The sequence below is a fragment of the Silene latifolia genome, chromosome 1, assembly GCF_048544455.1.
Source record: "Silene latifolia isolate original U9 population chromosome 1, ASM4854445v1, whole genome shotgun sequence".
NCBI lineage: Eukaryota > Viridiplantae > Streptophyta > Magnoliopsida > Caryophyllales > Caryophyllaceae > Silene > Silene latifolia.
The window spans coordinates 146,891,314-146,908,651 of NC_133526.1; the positions used below are offsets into that span (position 1 = coordinate 146,891,314).

The window sequence follows — 17,338 nt, forward strand, 5'->3', positions numbered from 1 at the left end:
TGACCCTTAGCCAATTGCATCACCAAGGCTTCAAGTTTGCCCCCCTTGGTCATTTTGTTGGGCATTTTGAGGTGGTGGACCTTGTGGTTGTTGGAAGTTTTGTTGCGGTGGCCTTTGTTGTTGGTTTTGAAAACCCGGTGGATTAACAAACCTTTGTTGTTGAGGGATGAAGTTATTTTGTGGTTGTGGCATAAAATTTTATTGGGGTTGAGGATTAAGCACATTGTTACTTTTGTAAGACGAGTTCGGGTGAAATTTTGTGTTCGGGTTATAAATACTGGAAAATGTACCCGGTGGATAAGAACTTTGTCTAAAAGCTTGATAAGCACATACCTCCTCCATAGTAGCTTGGCATAGAGCGGTGCAAGGACCCGCACCTCCGCAACCTGCGCAAACAACAATTTGGCTAGTAGAGGACACGACATTGAGTTGTTGAACAGAATCTTTAGCATCCCGGTCCGCCAATTATTGTTGAAGTAATAAGAGTTGAGATTTAAAAATGGTGGTGTCGGAAGCATCTTCTTTACCTTTGATGGGTGTACTCCGAGAATTGACATATTGGGCATCATGAATCGCCATGGATTCAATCATGGCATGAGTAATATCCATGTCAATTTGATCAAACCGCCCATTATTGGCGAAATGAAGAATCCTTCGGGACTCGACACAACATCCATTGTAAAATGTTATGGCTAGGAACCAAGCATCCAACCCATGATGTGGGCATTGCCTTTGTAACTCCTTGTACCTCTCCCAAGCTTCATGTAAGCTCTCAAGAGCTTGTTGATGGAATCAGGTGATTTGGCTCCTCAAAGTTTGAGTTTTCTCTGGTGGAAAAAACATTTGATATAAAGCAAGAGCCAACATTTCCCAATTCGTGATCCCCATGGAGGTGCGATCAAGGCCATTGTGTTAGGTTCTTCAACCCCTAATTAGATAATTCTAATTAGTTTCTAAATTACTCATTAATTTAGAAGAATAGATCTAGTGCATGCAAAAGGATTAAAATGAAATAAGGAGAAAAATGGATTTTTCCTTACAAAATAGTGGACCGATTTATTGGGCACACGGTAGGACATCTTCTTAACCTTGTTCTTGAGCTTAATAACATTAGGATGATCCTCCAAAAATCATAGTTCCAAGTGCAGGAAATCTCCTCTTAGTTGCACCCAAGACAACCCCATAACACTAATATAATTATTAACTAGATAATATATATTAGTATCCTTAAATATTAAATCTAATACTAATTATATTACTACTATAGTAATATATTTATTTTATTAGATTTTATGGACAAACTTTCTTCACAAAACAAATTTTTAAGAAAGTTTAGTGAGAGAATGAGAGATAAGAATGCATGAGCAAAAATCATCTTCCTCAAAAATGAGAACTACTTTTCTATCTATATGGGGGCACCGGTTTTTTTTATATATACAAAAATGAGGCATGCAATTGCTTTTTATCTTATCAATATAATAGACTAGGTTATAGGTTGTTTATGTAATTATGGTGTCTTTTGCATGAAAAAGAACAACCATCATTACCCTAAAATCCCACCCAAAACCGGCTCCAACACACTAAAATGGATTTCCATTTTACCACTTGTATTTTGTCAATTGTAATGTGTTATATGTGACATGTAACATGTAACATGTCATTAGTAATATAAATACATATTTAACTAATTAAATATCATTACATATCAAATAAAATTACATTTAACAAATTAAATTGTAATTCATAATTACATGTACGTAAAATGGGTCATTTTGAATTTAGTTAATGTAATCTACAATATTTTATAATTATAACTAACTAATTACTCTTATCTCAAATGTTTCATAAAAATTAATCAATTTTAGTAATATAACATATTAATTACTAAATTGAATCTTATTTAATCATATTACAATAAGACATAAAATTCTCACTCACAAATGAAATTTGTTCAATTTAAGGAATTAATTAATCTGTATTGATATACAATCAATTAACTTATCAGTTAAGGGAATTGTCCTATAGGTGTGACCTTAAGGGATCAACTGATCACCACCGTCAAACGATAGTAACGTCAAACTCTAGTCAGCCAATCGCTACCGATTAATGTTGATCAGTTGACAATATATTGAATCATTCCTTATATATTCTTATTATGAGATTTAATAATGTGATCGCACTAATGTTGAGGACACTTACTCCAACAATCTCCCACTTGTCCGATACAAGTGTGCGTATCCAATTCTCTTGTCCTATTACATCTCCCACTCAATGCAAGGTGTCTTCCAGGTCGTACTTGTATTTGATCATATCTAGAGTGGTTTCCTCGATCTGGAGAGTAACTATTTTGACCGGAATTATCTACCGTAGATACCTTCCGAGCATGGCCACGCATTTTCAGTTCACTACTCCTCGAGTGGCCCTGAGATTTAGATAACGCTGACAAGGGGGTGGACAATTCCTATCGCATTGTTCCCTTTCTTCAGCCACAGTTCATGATGACCCAAAAGATGCCCATTTGCACTCCATATTCGAAAGTCGTAGACCAAAAATCAAAGTCAATCAAAAACTATGTCGCCTTGGGCGAACTGTCTCTAGTCAAAGAATCGACTCAAAAAGATTACTATAGTAGCTCTCGCCACGACCAGGCTATATAAAAAATTATAAGAACTCTATAAGCGGTCAATGCCCGACAGAGTGTCCCATACAGTTTGCCTATGTGATCGACTAGTCATCCCTTGTGACTCGATGGCACTTGAACATGTCATCAATCGACTCACACTCCAGTCACTTGGAGACGTCACCTCATATAAGTGACTAGGGGCCAATACTATGTCAATCCAATTCAGTTTAATAGGGTTCAACGTTGTCTTTACAACCTTATTGGATATAACAAAGTAAAAAGAGTTTAAAAACGATGAATGCATTATCACATATGTAAAATTAATACAATATCAATTACTACATAATCTGTGATCCATATTTAATTTTGTATATAATGGTACATCTCAATTAAACTGAAATGGCATGACTTATCATGTTAAGCCTATGAGAAGGCCTTTGGTTAGTAAGATTTAGCAACGCTTTTCATCTTTCTTAACCTTTTCTATATACGATTTTCCTTCGTTATGTATAATCTTCATTATAAAAACCTTTTGAGTACGTGCCTAGATCCAATCTAGACATAGGCTCTCTGCCCTAGGATAGCTCTCACTGTCCTTACAGTGTATGGGATTCATCCTTCTTGCATATATCATAGTTGAAAGTGTACTCAAGGGATCAACCGATCACCACCGTCAAACGATAGTAACATCAAACTCTAGTGAGCCTATCGTTACCGCTAAATGTTGATCAGTTGACTATATAATTTTTGTTGTATATTTTTCATTGTTCAACTGGCTAGGACGTTTCTCGCAAATTTACTCCTCAAATAATCATAGCCAAAATGGTTCTCTAACCATCCTTATGTGTTTAAAATATGGTTATATAGTGACTTTCACAAAGATTCGATTTTAATTTCTCGTCATACTCTAAGCATACGAAGTATAAGAATAGAGATACATGTTAGCATAATGAATTAATCCACCAGCGGAAGCAAATGGTTCAATTTCCACATGTTCAATACTTTTGAACTTGTCAAGATTCTTATCAAATAAGAATATTAACTTTACACTAATATGCATCGAACTGGATATCTTTGAGATGTATTATTATTCTCCTAAGTCTTTCATCACTCATAGTGATCAATATGTCATTTTACATATAAGACTAATAATACCACCCTACTCCCACTAAACTTCATGTATAAACAAAACTACTCGACAATTCGAGAAAGGTTTATCACATGACTAAAACATACCATTCAACTCCTTGACTTCTATTTAAGACTTCTTCTTAAGTTCGCATCCTACCTTAGGATAGTTGCAATTTACAAAACTCATGCAAGATGATTTTAAAATCCGACAGTCAACTAATATTATGAAATTCGAATTTAATGGAGTGTTGCAATTGGTGCAAACCTGTTACCACCAATCAACCAAGTTAAGGAAACATCTTAATGTTTATGTTCAGTTCGGATTTTTGTGGAGTTGAAACTAGATAAAGCATCTTAATAAGTTATAGGTTTGTCACTTTCCAAAAATAACATAACTCCTGTCTACTTAGATTTCGAAGAAATATTTTACTGATTTTGACCAATAAGGAACATTTTCCTACATTTTATGTTTAGTTTGTGGCTCTTGAACATTTTCTCCCACTCTATCTTTAATAAATAATCCCCTTTTCTTAATACACAGCATCACGAGCCACAAACCGTTTGTTCTCCTGATCATGTAGGAAAAATGAGCACATGTTTACTATCGAAACAAGCTACAATTTAGGTACCATGCCTAACCATATCTCATATAAAATGTAGATGATTGCTTTAACTATGTTTTGTTTTAGTGGAAAATATAAATGTCAGACAAATTTTATAACAGAAACAACCTCAAACTTTATTGTAAAGATTCAATTATATCATATAGGATTCTTTGTTACTTTCTAACACACCCTATCTAATATTATGTGCTTATGAAAGTGAATTTGTGATATCATATCACACTCTTTTTAGTGCAAATAAAAGTCATTACTTTATTGATCCCTACCTTAACAAAGTACTAATACTTTGGTTTTATAATCTCTAGGTTTTGATACTTTTAAAAATTCATTAAACTTGTTCAAAGAATTTCTCTTCTTACCTCATTAAGTGGATACCAAGTATCTACCTAGTTCGTTGGTAAAAGAGATGAAGAAGTAATAACCTTTTCTGATTGAAATTGTATTCGACCATACACTTCAAACTGTAAATAGGGCGAATATCTTGCTTTATTCATAATCATTTTCAAGAAAAAGTCATGAATTATCTTACTTTGAATACAAGATTTGCACAGACCAAGAGATTCATAATCAAATGGTTTGGAACATTAGTCAAAACTAGTTTCTAAATGCGATTTTCAAACGAGAATTGAGAAATGATTGGGGTCATCAACTTGAGTCTTGTATATATGACATTTATTTCTAGTTTGAATTAGAATAGAATTACCTTCATTTGTATGGTCTAACCATAAACTTAGTTTTGGTATGTAAGGGCACAACGCTGTTTTATTTGCAAAATAGTGAAACCCTTTGCGTTTTATACAAAACTTGAATTATATTCTTATTTAGAGTTAGTGTACATCATAACAATTATTTGAGGTACATTTCTAAATACAAAACTAAAATGAGTACATAATAACATTTATATGTTCATGGATGAAATGGCAACTACCTTACTTCCATTCATGTAAATTTCTGTATTTATTCTTGCTAGTCGTCACACGATAATGCCAAATCTTATGATGAAATCCACAAATTTGTATTAAATACTCATGATGTGGTAATCAACAAGAATGCAATGTCAATGTCATAGATATTCAAGAAGTAATATGTTGGGGTCATACAACCAACTTCCTTGATCTTTACCTATTTGGGGTTTGTATCTATTTTAGTGTCTAACACTTTCTCTTTTGAGCCTAGTTCTATCCTTACCAATTTAAGATAGGTACTTTTTTCTTATTGCTCCCACTGACTTTTAAGAATTTCTACTTGATGAAGACTTTTCTTCATTTAAATTCCTAGTTAATCCTTCATAAGGGTTAACTCTATTGTGGTATTTGGTCAAGCAAAATTTCTAACAAATTAATTTACCAATTTAACATTGTCATGTTCTTAACTAGTTAAGTGCTTGATGACAAGTGTTTAGGTTGAGCAATAAGACTTTTGAATCGTGGATGTATAGAAGATATTATCAAAACATATTTTGACTAATCATTACTTCTATTCATACTTCTTCATAAGAGATCATATATAGGTATGTTAGGAATTTAAGATGCTAATCTTATGTGACATAGGACAATTCCTATGGAGTTCTATGGAATAAAACGATTCATATGGAGCTAGTCCATGCCCTATTTAAACGGTTCAATTGAGGCTTTTAAAAAGGAGATTCTATTTGTCTTTAGCTATATAGGTTTAATGGAGACATATGTTAAAATCGAAATGATATCGTATATGTCTAGGAGCAAAGATATAGAACAAATTTAAACAATGAAATAGTAGGAAAACTAACATTCATCGTAATATTGAAAACTTTTAGCAAGTTTTAGCATTTATATAATAACCTCCACCCAATTATATAAACTATTCCAAGACCCAAATTCATATTAACTCGGTTGTGAGCCTACGGGCCCTCAACACCCTTACTAATATAATTTGGTAGGTTAACTCATTTAACCGATTCTACACATAGAACTCTCGGTCGATGAAATTACATTAAGTTCATCTTTAGCCCGGACCTATTGAGACAACGGTCCCTCTAATACTTCCGTTGAGATCAACCAAATTTTGAAATGTAATAACATTTTATTACCCTACTTACCCAACGTAAAAAAAAAAAAAAAAAAAAAAAAAAAAAAAAAAAAGCACCCCAGTATAGTAAAATACCGCATTGTACCCCTAATGAAATTGGGATTCATGAGTTCCTACAATTTGGTAAGGCTAAGTCTCAATTTTATAAAATGTGAGAGGTCTTGTCAATTTATTATCTATCTCTTTAAGTAAACTAAATTAGTGATCTATTGATAATTATAATTGACAAGGTCAAGGACTCGATATAAAAAGATATGCATGTGATGTTATGGCGATTTGGCATGCATGCAAACATATAAAGGAAGAAAACATGCAAAATAAAACAAATTCCTAGTATGGCCCTTCCAAAAAAAAATCTAATAATCTATTACAAGTTCGGAAACCAACTTCTTTGGTCCCTTGAACTACATATGGCACGACTCCCAAGGAAACACCGTCTTGATCGGAACTCCTTTCCGAATGGCTCCGTCTTTAGGAAACTCTGGAATTACAAATATAACAATAAAAATACATAGCATTTCATATTATACATTTGTTAAATCTATTAAATTGCAAAACGGTAATACGAGATCAAATTAAATTACAACCGATTTGATATTCCCTTACATTACGGGAAATATCAATTAAACTAAGGCCATACTAAGACAAAATACATGATTCAAAAGTACATAAATTTAAATGACATTGATCATTAAAAATATGAAACAATATATATGTATTCAACATGCAAAATGAATGTGCCAAATTGCCCTACTAGATCGTATCGTATATTACTCGGTTTTATGGAAATGCGTGACTTTTAACTTATTAATATCACAGAATAATACTTAAATCAAATTTAAGTCCAAGTTAATTACCCTAACTATTTTAAGACTCAAAATTAGTCTACACTAATAATTTGGCAATAATTGAACTTTTTTTTATATTATTGCTCATATTTAACCCTAATTATCATAACTTTTATGAAATAATTCCAAATATAATTACAATAATCTAAAAATTTGAAATTTAAATTTTGAACATTCTGGAATGTTAACATGACCTTCATAATGTCAAAAATATGGGTTAAAAATTTTGAATTTATTTAGAGAAAAATATAGTTGCGATTTATCGGTTTTATCAAATAAAATACTTAAAGCATACGAAAATTAATATAATCAATTTTCGAACTTCACATCTGATATTTAGGATATAAATGCAACCTAAAATAATTTTCTCATGCCATGAAATTCGCTTTAGCTATTTTTAGCTTATATAATCTCGATTTATTCCATTTTAACCATTAAAATCATAAATTATGCAAAAATTAATCACATTAACTTCAAATTTTACACACATTGAGTAAAATATACATGTGAGATCATATTAAAATTTCGTGGCCAGATTCGAAGTCTAACTATTTTTAGTTAATAAACAACCATTTTACTTATTAAAATGTTATTATTATCCAATAATTATAAAAGTGAGCAATAAAAAATCCATAAATCATCTAAAATGACCTAAAACATTTTAGGACCAGAATGTATACATGCATGAAAATTTTCGTGTATATTGACACAAATTTTCCGGTTTTTATTTTAGTCATCTAATAACTCATAAAAAACTCAAACAACGATTTGCATGCAACAACAAAGTTATGATACCACCTGTTAGGTTCTTCAACCCCTAATTAGACTCTTCTAATTAGTTTCTAAATTACTCATTAATTTAGAAGAATAGATCTAGCGCATGCAAAAGGATTAAAATGAAATAAAGAGAAAAATGGATTTTTTCCTTAAAAAATAGTGGACCGATTTATTGGGTACAAGGTAGGACACCTTCCTAACCTTGTTCTTGAGCTTAATAACAGTAGGATGATCCTCCAAAAACCATAGTTCCAAGTGTAGGAACTCTCCTCTTAGTTGCACTCAAGACAACCCCATAACACTAATATACTCCCTCCGTCCTGGTCAATTGTTGTCCTTTCGTTTTGGCACAAAGACCAAGGAAAGAGGAGAAAGCCAATAACTAAATGACAAGTGGAACAAATTGAATGAAAATGATCAAATTACTCATCAAGTTCATTCTTAAAATAGAAATGACAACAAATGACTGAGACACTCCAAAATGGAAAAGGACAACAAATGACCGGGACAGATGGAGTAATTATTAACTAGATAATATATATTAGTATCCTTAAATATTAAATCTAATACTAATGATATTACTACTATAGTAATATATTTATTTTATTAGATTTTATTATATTTTATGAACAAACTTTCTTCACAAAACTAATTTTTAAGAAATTTTAGTGAGAGAATGAGAGATAAAAATGCATGAGCAAAAATCATCTTCCTCAAAAGTGAGAACTACTTCTCTATCTATATGGGGGCACCGTTTTGTTTTTGTTTTTTTTTTTTTTTTTTACAAAAATGAGGCATGCAATTACTTTTTCTCTTATCAATGTAATAGACTACGTTCTAGCTTGTTTAGGTAATTATGGTGTCTTTTGCATGAAAAAGAACAACTATCATCACCCTATAACCCCACCCAAAACCGGCTCCTACACACTAAAATGGATTTCCATTTTACAATTTGTATTTTGTGAATTGTAATGTGTGACATGTGACATGTAACATGTCATTAGTAATATAAATACATATTTAACTACTTAAATATCATTAAATATCAAATAAAATTACATTTAACAAATTAAATTGTAATTCATAATTACATGTATGTAAAATGGGTCATTTTGAATTTAGTTAATTTAATCTACAACATTTTGTAATTATAATTAACAAATTACTCTTATCTCAAATGTTTCATAAACATTAATCAATTTTAGTAATATAACATATTAATTAGTAAATTGAATCTTATTTAATCATATTACAATAAAACGTAAAAATCTCACTCACAAATGAAATTTGTTCAATTTAAGGAATTAATTAATCTGTATCGATATACAATCAATTAACTTATCAGTTAAGGGAATTGTCCTATAGGTGTGACCTTAAGGGATCAACTGATCACCACCGTCAAACGACAGTAACGTCAAACTCTAGTCAGCCAATCGTTACCGATTAATGTTGATCAGTTGACAATATATTGAATCATCCTTTATGTATTCTTATTATGAGATTTAATAATGTGATCGCACTATTGTTGAGTACACTTACTCCAACACATTGATCCATAACTTTGCCTTATCCTTCAAAGAGAAAGGGAAAAGTATTTCCCTAATTTGGGCTTGAGTGACACCCGTTTGCCAAATCATGGACAATAGTCACAAAAATTTTGCACATGCAAATTAGGATCCTCCAAAGGACTTCCCCCAAATTGCTTCCTCTCCACAACGCTAATGAAAGCCGGTTTGATCTCGAATTCCGGGGCGTTAGTTTGAGTAGTTGTAATACCGGCCGGAAGCATAGCCACAGTGGGCTTGGACTGATCGGAAAGTTTCACCATCTTTTTAGTTGGAGATGGTGGTGGTGGTGAAGATGATGAACTAGAAACCTCTTCTTCTTCAAGAGCTTTGAGATCGTCTAAGTAAGACTTTCTTGCACTTTCAACTTGCACGGGAGAAGCGGCTTCTTTAACTTCTTTCCAAAAACGTCGTCTTCTATGAAAGGTTTTCTCGGGCTCGGAATCCGGTGAAATCAAATCTCTCACATGAAAAAACCTGGGCATAAGACAAAAAATCTCAAAGAAATTGTAAGTAACGGTCTCAAGGAACAAGTGTTCCTCAAGACAAAAGAAAACAACATAGAAATCAACAAATCTAAACGCAATAAACTATGCTCCCCAGCAACGAAACCAAAATTTGATAGGCTATGCCGCACGCCTAATCAAAGATAAATTTCCCTTGACACAAATTAATGTAGTATGAGGGATCGAACACAAGGAGTTGGGAATTGCGCTATGAAATGCTATGAATAGACTTCTATCAAGGTTGGTCTAACAATTGGTTTGGTTTGTTTGGTTTGATGATTAGAAAATAAAACGATGTAAAATATATGATTAAAGGAGTCTAGGGGAGTCGGGTCACACAAGCAATTGTATATATATGTTTATGTTAAACTTTGAATAAATAACATTGTCAATTGTTTAGGCTAAAGTCACCCACCTCTCGACATTAGTGTCAACCATAGACCGGGTCCTAGAGAACTCTCGTTATGACTAGGTCATACACTACACATGCTTAGTCTAATTCGATTCCGTGCCTCTCGACTTATAGAATGAATTAACAAACTTAATCGTTGAATATGGCCACCAAACAAAGATTAATCGTGACGATACAAACATGTGATAGAAACAAATAGACAATATTACATCAACCTAATTTAACATTTTATATATATTAATCATGCATGGTTCCCCTAATCCCTAGACAAAAGGGGACTACTAAGTCATGTCGGAAATGAAACTAACAACAATGATTGATGAAGAAAACATGTAGAATATGAAATAAGAATATTAAAAGTGGAAATAATAGCTAAATAAAAATGCTAATGATGAAAAGATTAACTAAATAACTTGTAATAGAGATAACAAAAGCAATAACGAAACGTAGAATTAGAATTACCGAAATGTAGAACTTGTACTAAGAACTTGCAAAGCAAGAACAAATAAGAAACAAATAACTTGAAATGATAACTTATATTGAAATGTGGAATGATTAACAATATGTTTATAAAAAGAAAGATTAAAAGAAATAAACTAATTCTGAAGTAATTTGTAAATTGTGCGTAAGAGAGATGCCCCTAAAGTCCTACTAACACCTCCCTTATATAGTAAAGAGGGGGTGTAACACATACACCTAGAGAGGGGTAACCTCGATCGGGGACATGCCACCCCGATTGGGGCCGTGGTGATCCAGTTCGGTCTTCTTAATTTCTCTAGCTAATGCTCATAGTATCCAATGTTGATGTTTAATGCCTTGTTTAATCACCTGGTTAAGCTTTTCAATTGGCATCCTAAGCTTCACTAAGCATCCAAAGTTTTCACCTTAGATGGACTTCAAATCTTGGGCTTGACTTTGCATAAGACTTTATTTTGCATTTCTCATTTTAATCCATATCTTTATGCATGCAAATCCATGAAACACTCCAAGGTTGGTCCAATGTTTACTTTTTTACTTAGCCTTGCTTCTAGTTACTTGCACAAGTGATGGAATAAGTTTCTAAAAGCTCAACTTCCTACAAAATGTGACAAACCATGCAAAGACAACTAGAATACAATATTAGCTCATAAAACCACTAAAATTAGTGAAATAACATGTATATTAGAGCAAAAATAAGGAGATAAAGTCTATATAAAATGGACTTATCATCCGTCATCAACCAGCAACAACATCACGGCTCAACCCGAGCCTGATTCTCTTACCACAGCTCCTCCCATGACCGTTCTTATTCTTCCCAAGCTCGCACAACACCATCAGCATGACCGTCAATCAAAATCACCACCAATTCTGTCCTTAACCAATTCAACCGCCATCATTGAATTTCTCAAAGCCAAGCTCGATAAAACCAAACATCACCCTCCATTCACACACCAGACCATCATCATCGTGAATCAAGAAATCAACCACCATGGCTGAGCCCATATGCCACCATTATGCCGTCAACCACCACGCCGCACTACCACGGCAGCCACCCATCTGCGTCATGTATTCAATCGACCAGCAGCACTAAAAACAGCTGCATATCGACGTGGCATTAAAATTGACCACCAATTGAAGCTCAAAATCGACAACCGTTCGAAACCCGAGTTCAGGCCATCAATATTCACCAGCCCATAAGCCATCGGGATCATCTCAATTGGGCCATTCATGAGCATCGAATCCGCAGCAATTTGGTTGCCTTTAATTGATTGATGATTGAAGAAATGAAAAGACGGTTTCCCCTTTGCTACATTTCACAACAGTTGTGAATTTTGATGAAAGAAGATGCGAAATGACACTATTGCCCTTACTTTTTTTTATTGATCTTCGTTTTGCGCAAAGGGGGATGTCGTTTCAATTATGTCCTTTGGACATTATAAATACTAGAAATCAGAAACTTGTAAGAACCCTACACTAATTTTAGAACGCAGACCTTAGTTTTAGACGACAGCAGCCGCCAACTAACAGTAGAAGTAGTGTAGAGATAGAAAACCCCATCTTATTTTTCTCTCAATTTCTCCCTAATTAAATTTGTAATCTTTCTTTGTTCTTAGTTTAATTATTCTCTAGTTTATCCAAATTTTTATCCTCTCATTAGTTTACAATTAGTTTTGGGTTGTAATTTTGGAAGACAAGAAGAGATTCATCCTCCATTTTTCAATCCAAGTTTGCTCCTTTAATTTAAGTTCGTATATTTCCTATCTTAATTTCACTCTATTTCAATGGTTTACATGTTTTTCATTTCATCTTATATTGTTTCTTTAATCTTGTTGCTAACCATGTTTGGCATGGTTAGTATTGGGGTATTTGTATTGTTTGTGTTAAATATGTTTGAGTAGTGTATGCCTAGGGTTTAAGGGGGAGTTTGGGTTAACATGTGGGATGATAATGAGTTGTTTACATTTAAATATGGGTTAAAAATCGAGTCTTTACATACTTGCATGGAAGATGTTCGATGAAATAGGTAAATGAAAGTTCATACCTTTCTTTGAAATTTTGCTTAACATTTCTTTACATGAGAGTGAATAAGAGTGTTTGATAACATGTATGTGATGAGTTTAACATAAACTGGAAGTTTTATGGTAAGCCTAGGAAAGGCCTAAGACATTAGGACTAAACCTTGAACGAAACCGTTACCCATTTCCGTCGACCTTCGCATCTCCCTCTACCTACCTAGATGAACCCGAAAACCCTAGCATCTACTCTCTTTGTCTTTGTGCTTGTTTATTTGTTTAATTAATGTTCTTCGATTATTTTGTTAGCATAGTATCCATTCACATGTTTTGCATCCGACTAAACTAAAACGAGACAAAGCCTTCTACTCAATCTAACCCCGCCATCCTTGTGGTTCGACCCCGATTTATACTACTTAAATTGGGTTACTCTATAAATGCTTTTGATTCGTAAATGACGGCAAATCCCGGTATCAACAGCCACAAGTTTGTGATAAAACAGTGGAAAAGGGACCTTGACTGGGGCGTTGGGAGCGTTAGGACTTAAGACAGACTCTGACTCAGACTTGTCATCAGACTCAGACTGAGACCCAATCTTGTCTTCACTTTCTTCTTTGAACATGGGGCCTTCTCCATTTGTGATCTTGAGAATGCAGCCTTGACGGTCGGTCCACTAGAAAGTCTTCCTCCAGCCTTAGACATCTTTCTCTGGGTTAGCATCAGAGATTAAGACAGTGGGATCAAACTGGTTGTCTTTGAGAGCAATGTTGATGATGTCCTCATAGTTGAGGTGCTTGATGTTGTCTTCTCCGAAAATGAGGCTCATAACTTACTTGTCTAGGCAAGGGGTCTATTTAGACTTGGTTGATGCAACTTTGGTTTTGTCGGGGATGAAGTAGCAGTCTTGAAAGACTTATACACCCGGGTGCTTGACCTTTGCTATGGGGTCGTAGATTGGCTCGGGGAAGCCATTGTAAGTCTCAGACTCTCCCTCGGGGACGAAGTAGCCATTTAGGGTCAAGTGATAGGGTCGGAGGATAACTCCTTGTTTTTTGCGCTTCCTTACTAGGAGACCCATTTACTGGATGTCTTTATCGGTTGGCTCGTAGCCTAGTCTAAAAGGGATGTTGGGGATCTTGGCCTGCTCCAGGGGAGGCAAGGTGCTTTTTAGTGGGTTGAGAGGTAGGCCGGGAAATAACCCTGGCACATCAAGATGCAATTGACTATGAGGATCGAGAACGGATCACAATAAAAAAAGTGTTGGTTCATCAGGTAGAGCATTCACAGCTTCGAATCCCCACATTTCGTTATCGCCCTCTTCAATGACATGAGAGATTATCCCCTTTTTCATAGCAGCTTTAATTGGGGACGCAGGAATTGTGACTGTTTTCCCGTTGAATAGGACCCTAATTTTCTGATAAAGGGTTGATGTGACGGCTTTGGCAGCATGGATCCAGGGGCGTCTTAGAATCATGTTGAATGAGGCGTCAATATCGACCACTTGGAAACTAGCTTGTCTCTCCAAGGCTCCCGTTGCGACGATCAAGGTGATGAGGCATGCGGCCTTACGACGAATGTTGTCGTAGGCGCACACTCCTTGATTGGTTGGGATTAAGTCAGCTTCCTTGATACCCAGTCTATGAGCTGTTTTGAGGGGAATGACGTTAATTGCAGAACCGTCATACACCAGGACCATGGGCATGTTCTTCTTCAGGCACTGCACAGTGATGTACAGGGCCAAGTTATGGTTAGTTCCGGAAGGAGGGATATCTTCATCGGAGTAGATGATTGGGATGTTCAAGTGAGGGACATCCCTGGTCATATGAGCTACCACTTCTTCAGGAGAGGAAGTGGAGGGCACTGTCAACTTCCCCAAGGCTTGAAGAAAAGTCTTCCGGTGTTCGAAGGATGTGTAAATTAGTTGCAAAATAGATGTCTCGGCCTTGGCCTTTTGTAGTTGCTTAAGGATCGAGTTCTCGGGAACCCTGGGTTGAACGTCCACGTCCGGGACGATTTAGTAATTTGTTGTTGTCGGATTATTTTTTGGGTTGTTTGGGTTATGGTAAGGGCGTCTAGATAGAGTAAGGTGATCAATCTCTTTAGCTCATTTGTCCTTTCTCGAGACAATATAGACATCATTTGTGTCGTCTCGCGAGATGCCATTGATTTCGGGGTCGCGAGGGTACCTTAGAGGGGTATTCCTTGGAGGATTGTTTTTGTGGGTGAATTTTTTGTGGGGGTAGTTTTTTTGGGGTTGATTAATATGAGGTTGATTATGGTGGTTTATATTGTGAGGTGCATACCAGAATGGTCGCGGGAGCAGTCCCTTCTGTAATTGGGGTTTTTAGGTGCTTGAAGGACCCTCCCTTGGGCACAGTGCCGGTGTTGGTGGGTTGAATATCAACCGGTGGTAAGTATCCTCAAGTCGAGTGATCCTTTCTGATAGACTGGCTATGGCTTCTTTAACTAGTTGAAACATGGTGAGCATGCATGGTTGCAGCGCTAAATACGAACATCCCGTCCGGGGTGTCCTTTACCAAGGCATTGACCTCGACCTCAATAGGCACGATGAGGTGTGAGAAATCCAGAGTTGGCTCATCGTCGGAGATGGCATTGATTCCCAAAGGGTTTGTCTTGTTGTTTGGTTTTACTGGCGGAGGCAAGGGTAATTCTCCTTTCTCGATCATATCCTAAATGGCGTGCTTCAGCTTGAAGAAGTTTATGTGTCATGGCCTTTGCCTTGGTGATATTGGCAATAGGCATTAGGATTCCAAAAGCAGGTTTTCCTTGCTTCAGGCGGGTCTGGAGTGGGCCCGATTGGTTGCAGTTTCCCTTGGTCCATGAGCCTTTTTAGAGCGCTTGCATAGGTAGATTCCAAGTTGGTGAATGTCCTTTGGGGACGTTCAGCTTTCGTTGTAGTTGGTTCGAGGAGGTTAACCTCGTCAATTTTGTTTGTTTGACTGTAGGGGCGAAATCCAGTTGATGTAGACCCCTGATAATCTTTACCCGTGGTTTTGATAGAACGTCCATACGCAGGTCATCTTCGATACGAGTTCCGAGGATCTGCAGATCCTGGAAGGTCTCGATGTTCTGATATCTTAGCAAATTGACATAAATTCGACGGAGGTTGTTGACAAATTTCTCTACCAAGGTTGATTCGCTCGGTTTACTGACCAATTGGGTGCTCACTCTCCTCTTACGGGTTAGGAATTCAGTGAATCCCTCGTTGTCATTCTGAGTTAGGACCTCGAGAGTGCGGGTTTTGGTTTGGATTTCAACGTTGTCGGCGTATTGTTTAGCAAATTCAACAGCGACCTATCCCAAGTGGTAATGCTCTTTGGGTCGAGGGAATAGTACCATTGACGGGGACTTGGTTCCAAGGACGATGGAAAGATCCGAGTGAAGAGTTCTTGCTTGAACCCTTTGATGGACATGTAATCCTTGAAGGCCCGAATGTGATTGAGTTGGTCCTCCACTCCCTTGAACTTAGGTATATCGGTTAAGTTAAAGTTGTCAGGCAGTTGATCCCCGACCGGTTCGAACCTGCGATTGTTTTCGAGGGGAATGTTGTTTCCACAGGCCAAGAGTTGCTCTTCCAAGAGCTTAAGCCTTTTCTCAGTTTTGGTTAAAGGCGGAGTATTATGTTCTCCGGTTTCCTTGTTTTCCAAGGTGTCGATACGGGTCTCGACACGGTCCAGAGTGACCTTAAGGGCTGTGAGCAGGCTGGCTAGCTGAGCAGTTGTGACATCCTTGTTGTCGTCGTTGTTGTTGTTGGACGAAGCTGAAGATGGGGCCATGGTTCTGAGGCAGAAAATAGATCACGTTACATCCCAATCCGACACGGATTAACGACTAAATGCAGATAACACAAAAGAAGGAAAGACACTTTAGACTCAACGAGACGAGGGCGACCGTGTGTGGCACCTCGGTGCTAACTCGATTTATAGTGTGACGGTGTTGACTAGACTTTGACTTGAGCTCAATGTAATGGCGTGACGCCGTGAATGAGTCTCGAGGTGAGACGATTCATAAGTAAAGACCCATAAGTACGTTTGCTTTGACTTGGTAGACACGAGGCGAAATTGGAGTAGTGAACTGAAATATTCGAAAGTAGAAATTTCCAAAAAGGTTCATTTGTTGTTTTATGGACGGCTATCAAAGAGTAGGGATCTTTAAAGAGTCGGCCAGTTGAAAAGGGTTGTCTTAGGTTTGTTTTCAAAAGACGGTTTGAGTTAAAGTTGCGGCGGCTTTGAAAACGATGTGTTGTTTCCGAAGACGGTTTTGAAATTCAAAA

At 36.0% G+C, this 17,338-nt stretch overlaps 1 non-coding gene across 1 annotated transcript; it reads left to right on the plus strand.

Moving 5' to 3' along the window:
* The first annotated feature begins 709 nt into the window (after positions 1 to 709).
* On the plus strand, positions 710 to 816 carry LOC141618615 (small nucleolar RNA R71). Its single transcript, XR_012531445.1, has one exon. It is a non-coding gene; the product is annotated as a small nucleolar RNA R71 (small nucleolar RNA).
* Positions 817 to 17,338: the final 16,522 nt, after the last annotated feature.